Raw genomic sequence first — 9,254 nt, forward strand, 5'->3', positions numbered from 1 at the left:
GGCAGATTTACCAAACTTTCTGGAGACAAGCAATTATCCAACCCTGCGAACGGGTTAGGTATTTCATATTTATATATTTCAACAGGGAAGTGAGGTGTGTTGGAAGTTTGAACCAGAGCTTTGAAAACAAGAAGGGAGTAAGGAAGTGATCTATGGGATTTTAGTGAGGTCCACCCGACCTTCTGATAGAGGATGCAGTGGTGAGTATTAAAACTGTCACCTGTAAAATAGTTAAGGGCGCTATGGTATGTTTCCAAAGTTAAGAGTAGTGGCTGCTGCATTCTGATAAATGATGTCACCTTAGTCAAGAACTGGCAGGAAAGTTGACTGTACAATCTGATTCCTGCTGTTCATGGAGAGGAAAGTTATATTTTAAATCAACAACAAAAAACCAGGAGGGAATAGAGAAGTGTTTATAAATGATGGGTTGTATTCAACTAGAGAAGTGTTCCAAGCCTTCGGACCAGTGACATCAATTAGTGACCAGTGATATTAATAGGGTCTGGCAGGTTCCATAGCCCCCCTCGCACCCCTTCCTTTCTTAGCAGGTCCCATTAATTGCAGGCTCATTAGAGGGGTCCAGTGAATGGGACACTCCACTGCACAGATCCTCACAGTGAACCAATCAGACCTTCAAATAGTATGGGACAAACCACTCATGCAAAGTATGGGGGTGTCAAGACTCAAGAGAAGACCCAGATGCAGACATTATCGAAGTAACAAAAGTTTATTACAAAAAGAGGGGAGCAGGCAAATGACAGGTCAAGGGCAGACAGAGGTCAATAATCCAGGGTGGTGTGACAATGTAGAGAACAGCTGGCAGGCAGAATGGTCAAAACCAGGAAAACTAGAAAATAAGAACAGAGAAAGACAGGAGCATGGGAAAACGCTGGTAGGCTTGACGAAACAAACCTGACAGACAAACAGAGAACACAGGTATAAATACACGGGGGATAATGGGGAAGATGGGCGACCCCTGGAGTGGGGTGGAGACAAAGGACTATGAGACATAGGTTTAATCCTAGACACATGAATAGTGGGATACAGTTGAAGTCGGAAGTTTACATACACCTTAGCCAAATACATTTAAACTCAGTTTTTCACAATTCCTGACATTTAATTATAGTAAAAATTAAATTAAAAACTCTATTAGTATTTGGTAGCATTGCCAATAAATTGTTTAACTTGGGTCAAACGTTTTGGGTAGCCTTCCGCAAGCTTCCCACAATAAGTTGGGTGACTTTTGGCCCATTCCTCCTGACAGAGCTGGTGTAACTGAGTCAGGTTTGTAGGCCTCCTTGCTCGCACGCGCTTTTTCAGTTTTCAGTTCCCACAAATTTTCTATAGGATTGAGGTCAGGGCTTTGTGATGGCCACTCCAATACCTTGACATTGTTGTCTTTTAGCCATTTTGCCACAACTTTGGAAGTATGCTTGGGGTCATTGTCCATTTGGAAGACCCCTTTGTGACCAAGATTAAACTTCCTAATGTATGTCTTGAGATGTTGCTTCAATATATCCACATAATTTTCCTTACACATGAAAGCCATCTATTTTGTGAAGTGCACCAGTCCCTCCTGCAGCAAAGCACCCCCACAACATGATGCTGCCACCCTTGTGCTTCAAGATTGTGATGGTGTTCCTCGGCTTGCAAGCCTCCCCTTTCCCTCCAAACATAATGATGGCCATCATGGCCAAACAGTTCTATTTTTGTTTCATCAGACCAGAGGACATTTCTCCAAAAAGTACGATCTTTGTTCTCATGTACAGTGGAAAACCGTAGTCTGTGTTTTTATGCCGGTTTTGGAGCAGTGGCTTCTTCCCTGCTGAGTGGCCTTTCAGGTCATGTCGATATTGGACTCGTTTTAAAGTGGATATACACTGCTCAAAAAAATAAAGGGAACAGTTTTAATGACTCCAACCGAAGTGCATGTAAACTTCCGACTTCAACTGTATATACGGAGGGTACGGGGCAACAAAAGACGAACAACAGAGGGGCTAATGATCTTGGAGATGGGTGAAGGGCCGATAAGACGTGGGGGAAGTTTGAGGGACTTCAGACCTCGGGTGGACAGCCATACCCTCTGCCCGAGACGATACCAGGGAGCCGTGGTCTGGTGGCGGTCCGCTTGCCGCCGATACCTGGAGGTAATCTTGAGAAGAGCTGACTGGGCTCTCTTCCAGGTACGGCGAAAGCAGAGGACAAACATCTGAGTTGAGGTTATGCAGACTCTTCTCAGCTTCTCAGTGAATTTGGTGATGTTTCCCCCCCCCCCCTTCCCCTCCTGTTCAGAGAAATTAGTCATTGAAGTTGCTTATGTCCCATCCTACATCCTGATATTACCAGGTTATCACCACTACATGGTGCTGTTCGGGGTGATTTCTTTTTTAAAGAAACCCACCCCTTCCCCCTCAAATTACTAAATCCTATATTGGTTTGCTTACCCTGTTAGCAGTCTATTGACAACGTATGACAGCAATCCGTGTGTTGGTTATGTGGTCCACTGTTTAAAATGCTAACTTTTTAGCATGTGTGGCACAAATCCAATACAAGTCAATGGTACATATTTTGGCATTTCCACATTTCATGTCCAAAGTATCTAAAGATTGTGTGACTGAATTTTACTGATAGATAATTTGGATATGAAGTGCGGAAATGCTAATATAGGTACCATTGATTTGCATTGGATTTGTGCCACAAATGCCCCCAAAAATTACCGTTTGAAACAGTGGCCAGGGAAACAAAACCAAAGCATGGGTTACTGTTATACGTTGTCCCTAAACTGGCAAACCAATGTGACTTTGTAATTTGGGTGAACTATCACTTTAACATTGATGTTCTTTGAAAAAATCATTTAAATACCATCACCCAAAAGTAGGAACAGCACCATCTAGTGGTCAGCACCTGGCAATATCAGGATGTGGGATGGAACACATACCTAACAACATCAATTATACATTTCTCTGAACAGGGAAAAAATAAATAATAATAATAAAAATAAAATAAAAATCACTGAGAATACATTAGAAACAATACTCCGAGCCACAGCTCCATACTACTTGTCATACATAGAGAACTGATACTCTATACTCGTTTTTAGGGTGGGATTGGCGTGAGGTGTTGTTGGTCCGTGGGAGGCTTTTGATAATTTCTTACTCTTTGTTACTAAAAACTTTGGTCCAAATCGGATGATAGGTACTATATTTATTGAATATTACATGAGTCCTATAAATTAAAATGTCCAATTTGGGTGCAATAAATTAGCTTACTTTCTCAGAGATCAAATGATATTTCAACAGAATAATGTTGAAGGAATGCTAATCTTATCAAACATAAATGATTTCAGAACAATCTGAGAAGGTGGGTATCATGGCTTGCTGAAATGACATGGAACGACCCTTATGAGAGCATGCATGTTTAGGGTTGCCATATCAGCAGTTCTTAGCGCGGGTGAAAACAGACGCGGTACTGTTCTCTTTAAAGTCTAATCAAATTTATTTATATAGCCCTTCGTACGTCAGCTGATATCTCAAAGTGCTGTACAGAAACCCAGCCTAAAACCCCAAACAGCAAGCAATGCAGGTGTAGAAACACGGTGGCTAGGAAAAACTCCCTAGAAAGGCCAAAACCTAGGAAGAAACCTAGAGAGGAACCAGGCTATGTGGGGTGGCCAGTCCTCTTCTGGCTGTGCCGGGTAGAGATTATAACAGAACATGGCCAAGATGTTCAAATGTTCATAAATGACCAGCATGGTCCAATAATAATAAGGCAGCACAGTTGAAACTGGAGCAGCAGTTAAAGAAATGATATACACTGAAAAAAATATTAAAAACACAACATGCAACAATTGCAAAGATTTTGCTGAGTTACAGTTCATACTAGGACATCAGTCAATTGAAAAAAATGCATTAGGCCCTAATCTATTGATTTCACATGACTGGGCAGGGACGCAGCCATGGGTGGGCCTGGGAGGTCATAGGCCCACTCACTGGGGAGCCAGGCCCAGCCAATCAAAATCAGTTCTCCCACAAAAGGGCTTTATTACAGACAGAAATACTCCCGCAGGTGAAGAAGCCGGATGTGTAGGTCATGGGCTGGCATGGTTACATGTGGTCTGCAGTTGTGAGGCCGGGTGGACATACTGCCAAATTCTCTAAAATTACGTTGGTGGTGCTTTATGGTACAGAAATTAACATAGATTTATCTAGCAACAGCTCTGGTGGACATTCCTGTAGTCATCATGACAATTGCACGCTCCCTCAACTTGGGGCATCTGTGGCATTGGGTTGTCTGTCAAAACTGCACATTTGAGAGTGGCCTTTTATTGTCCCCAGCACCTGTGTAATGACCATGTCGTTAAATCAGCTTCTTGATATGCCACACCTGTCAAGTAGATGGATTATCATGACAAAGGCTAAAATGCTCACTAACAGGGAAGTAAACACATTTTTGCACAATATTTGAGAGAAATTCGTTTTTTCAACATATGGAACATTTCTGGGATATTTTATTTCTGCTCATGAAACATGGGACCAACACTTTACATGTTGCGCTTATTTTTGTTCAGTGTTTTTTTCACTGTGACCAGCTGCTGCTGACTATCAGGCAGTGAGCAGGCTGTTATTGAGTAAGTGAATGAGTGGGGGACCGGAAGGGTGCGCATAAGAGCACTTTAGCAGGCAACTGAGTCACGGAGACAGAAGAACAAGCACACACTTTTTTTTAACCAGTTATAGGTAGGCTATTTAGATTGTCATTATGATGACAGCTATTTTCAACAGTTTTTCCATACAACTTTAAACGCGCTAGAACTGATAACCGCGACAAAGCACTGGAAAATGACTTTAGGCCACTAGAGCACAGATGAATAAGCTCAGAGGTGGTGTAAAGAAAATTGCATTCTGATGTCGACTTTATGGAAAACCATATCAATCGAAGGATTTTACGTAAACTCCGTTCTTGGATCTCGAACGGTGCGCGAGAGAATTTTAAATGGAAGTCATCGAACTCCCTCGCGTGCTTGTTATGGGGGGAAAAGGTCCACAATGAAACGGACAATGTGGAGAATGAAACATTTGCATATGTTGGCCGTCAAGTAGGCTATTTATTTATATTCCATTCGAGGCTACTCTTGCCTACATTTTGATACAATACATTTTTTAAATGACTATATAGCTGGAGTCATTGCAAATCAATGTGTGCCACTTGTGCAGCCTACCTGAAGCTGGCAAACAGATTTAATTAAAAAAAAATACTATAACTTCAGTTTGTTGTTGTAGCATTGTGTTATTTTCCAATTATTGATGGCCTTGTTTAGTTACATTAATTGGACTTTATCAACTGTGATCATGGTCACAGCTCTATCGCATTTAATGTCAGTGTGGACTTTTCCATGAAATTAGACTTTGGCCTATCAGGGCTTATTCCTTGCATCTAGCACAGCAAAGCATGGCAATGTTAAATTGCAATTGTAAACCCTGATTTTAGTCAGCCTGTTGAAATAACAAATCAATCTTGCAATTAGGCCATTTATAGTCCGTTTGTAGTCTTAACATCTGGCACAATTGCCAAGAAAATAGCTTAACATTTGTTTTTTGAAGTTCGTTCAAGTGTTTCTTGCAGAGATTTCGAGATCCTCTGCCCAACTTTCAGCACTCTCCTGCACATGAGCAAATGGCACTCATTTACAATTATAAACTGGGTGGTTTGAGCCCTGAATGCTGATTGGTTTAAAGCCTTGGTATATCAGACTGGGTACCGACGGAATAAAACGTTTTACTGTTCTTATTACATTTGCAACCAGTTTATAATAGAAATAAAGCACCTCAGGGGTTTGTAATATATGGCCAATATACCATGGCTAAGGGAGGTGTTGTAGAACACAGCCTCGGGCCTTATTGCTTAATCATAGCAGTGAAACAAGTTAAATCGACATCCATTGATGGAAAATCATCTGGCGAGTTTAATAAAAAGGCAAATAATCCTTTGGGACATATTCCTAAAAACTCGCAAGAATTATTTTGATGGAAAACTTGCTTCTTAGCCTACATCATAACAAATTACATCGATATTCCTTAATTAGCTCGAAAACGTTATGGAAAAAGGGTTTATTGGATAAACGTGGCAGTTCCTCTCTTTGTGCAACCCCCCCCCCCCCAAAAAACACAAAAAAAAACATTTCGGGCTCGTTTTCAGGCCTTGTGGGTGGGTTTTGAGATGTCATTGGGCTAGACATGGCCACACTGAGCATGTTTGTTTGGATTAGCAGACGATGTCCCCATACTTTTGTATGTGGACACCCCTTCAAATTTGTGGATTTGGCTATTTCAGCCACACACGTTGCTGACAGGTGTATAAAATCGAGCACAGAGCATGGCTGCACGGCAGGTAACCTAGTGGTTAGAGCTTTGGACCAGTAACCGGAATGTTGCTAGATCGAGTCCCCGAGCTTTCGTTCTGCCCCTAAACAAGGCAGTTGACCCACTGTAAATAAGAATTTGTTCTTAACTGACTTGCCTAGTTAAATAATAGGTAAACTAAGTAGACAAACATTGGCAATAGAATGGCCTTACTGAAGAGCTCAGGGACTTTCAACGTGGCACCTGTTCTACCTTTCCAACCAATCACATTTCTATCCTGCTAGAGCTGCCCCGGTGAACTGTAAATGTGGTTATTGGGATTTAGAAACTTCTAGGGGCAACAGCGGCTCAGCAGGGAAGTGGTAGGCCACACAATATCACAGAACAGGACCGGAGAGTGCTGAAGAACGTAGTGTGTAAAAAAAATATATAAAAAAAATCGCCTGTCCTCATACTTTTGGTCATGTAGTGTACTTAACTTGCAATTCCGGGTTGGTCTTTGTCCGAGTTGAAATAAATTGGCTAGTTCGAGTTGAAACATTGAAAGCAAACTGGCTACATCCTATGATTAGCGAGCAAGTTAATATCCAAGTGCCTGACCTGAATTGACCCTAAAGGCTAATGGGCTACAGTTCGCTGTTGTTAGCAAGGTAGCTAGCTAACGTGAGCCATACACTGCTTCACCTGACAATCTACAGCACATTACCTTGCTGTATTTAACTAGCTACAGTATCCTTCCCCTTGAATCTGTATTATAACTAGCCTGGCTCACTAGCATTACCATATAACGTTGTATAACCAAAAGTCAGAGGTGGGACCAAATCGAGTCCCAAATTGATATTGTCAAGTCCAAGTCGTGCATTCTGAAGTCGTAATAATTAAGTTGAAAATATTCCAAATGCAGGGTTCATGTAAGTCGCTCTGGATAAGAGCGTCTGCTAAATGACTTAAATGTAAATGTAAAGATCCATTTGAAGCAATTTGGACATACCAAAAGACCAGTAGGCCTTTGCTACTAATTGTTGCCCCATTGCCAGTGATATTGCAAAGTAAACTGTTCATATTCTTGCCCACCAAACCATTTTTTAACTGCATATTCTTTTATGGCAGTTCTCTCTACAATTTCACGTTTGCGCTGCAACCCGTCCTATAGCTGTTACAGCAAATCAGCAATCTGTTCGCTAGCTCAGCGGTTTTCAAACTTTGACCCACCACCCCCCAAAAAGATGTGGTTCAAAACTTGAGAACCTCGCACGCGCACATGGACACGCAATCGCAGTGCAAATGTATCCTGTCATTACAGCCCTAAACAGTGATGCATTTTCAAACTGCAAGATACAGAAATAAACTGCATTTTAAAGATTATGTTAGCAGTCAATATCAACTAGCGATATCACATTGTCACTTCACTGGAGTCCAGAGCAAGCAGGATCATACCTGTATCCAGTGGAGGTTGCAGGATCGGATGGAAAGCATGATTTGTCTCACACATATCATACATACATTGCCAGAATGTTGCATCTTCATCCCATAAGTAGTCCCTACTGAAGGACATATAGCCAGTTCCACCACTGAACAAAAATATAAACATGTTCTAGGGAGTTTTTTCCTAGCCCCCGTGCTTCTACACCTGCATTGCTTGCTGTTTGGGGTTTTAGGCTGGGTTTCTGTACAGCACTTTGAGATACCAGCTGATGTAAGAAGGGCTTTATAAATAGATTTGATTTTGTGTTGGTCCCATATTTCATGAGCTGAAATAAATACCAGGAATGTTCCATACACACAAAAACCTTATTTTCCTCTAATTTTGAGCACACATTTGTTTATATCCCTGTTAGTGAGCATTTCTCATTTGTCAAGATAATCCATCCACTTGACAGGTGTGGCATATCAAGAAGCTAATTAAACAGCATGATCGTTACACAAGTGCACCTTGTACTGGGGACAATAAGGCCACTTTAAAATGTGCAGTTTTGTCAACACAATGCCACAGATGCCTCAAGTTGAAGGAGCTTGTCCGTCAAAGCTTTTGCCAGTGAATTGAATGTTAATTTCTCTACCATGTCTGTAATAAAGCCCTTTTGTGGGGAAAAACTCATTCTGATTGGCTCGGCCTGGCTCCCCACCCAAACAAAACTAGGCCTATCTGTCGCTACACGTTTCCCTCCTGTGGTCACAATACCTTTGCTGTCTGATATTTTGTGCATACATCGAAAAGTGACTTAAAAGGTCTCACTTTCAGAGCACATCGCCTATTGTTCTAATCACCATTTACGTTGAGCTTGTTAGCCAGCTCCCCTAGTGGTAGCATTTCCATTCAGAATGAATTAGTATTTAGCATGCCTGTTAGCAATTAGCTGTTCGTTAGCTTTTCTGTGGTGGCAGGCAATTTGTGTACAACGATCATGGTTAATGTTGTGTAGACATACAATACTGCAGTTTACATTAGATGTTCTAAGTTTACCATGTCTACAAGTTCCATAGTCTGTAGGTTGCCATGTGCACACACTTCCTGCTAGTGTATAGCCTGTGCTGTAATGTACAAGCTTGTTAGTCATGTAGAGCAGTGTATTTGGAAAAGGACTTAGAATTTCAAAATGTAAATAATTTGTGGACCTGTCAGTAGCATGTTTGAATCTATTTCTCTCAACCTATGCTGGACTGACCGTGAATACCGAAATGTCCACTCCAGAAATATGAAATGAAGGTACTCACACACAGTAGTAGCCTTCATACATCAATGGAAAAGGTGAACTGTTCTGAAGTTCAACTGCAGCCTATTGTTTAAACCATGGTCCAGGTCATATCACTAAATACTTATCCATTTACAATTGTGAAGTACCTTATTTTTTGGCTGTGTCAGGAGTATGAAAGCATCAGTCAAGTTACTTATTC

This window comes from Oncorhynchus gorbuscha, linkage group LG01 (genome assembly GCF_021184085.1).
Source record: "Oncorhynchus gorbuscha isolate QuinsamMale2020 ecotype Even-year linkage group LG01, OgorEven_v1.0, whole genome shotgun sequence".
In the NCBI taxonomy this organism is placed as follows: Eukaryota; Metazoa; Chordata; class Actinopteri; order Salmoniformes; family Salmonidae; genus Oncorhynchus; species Oncorhynchus gorbuscha.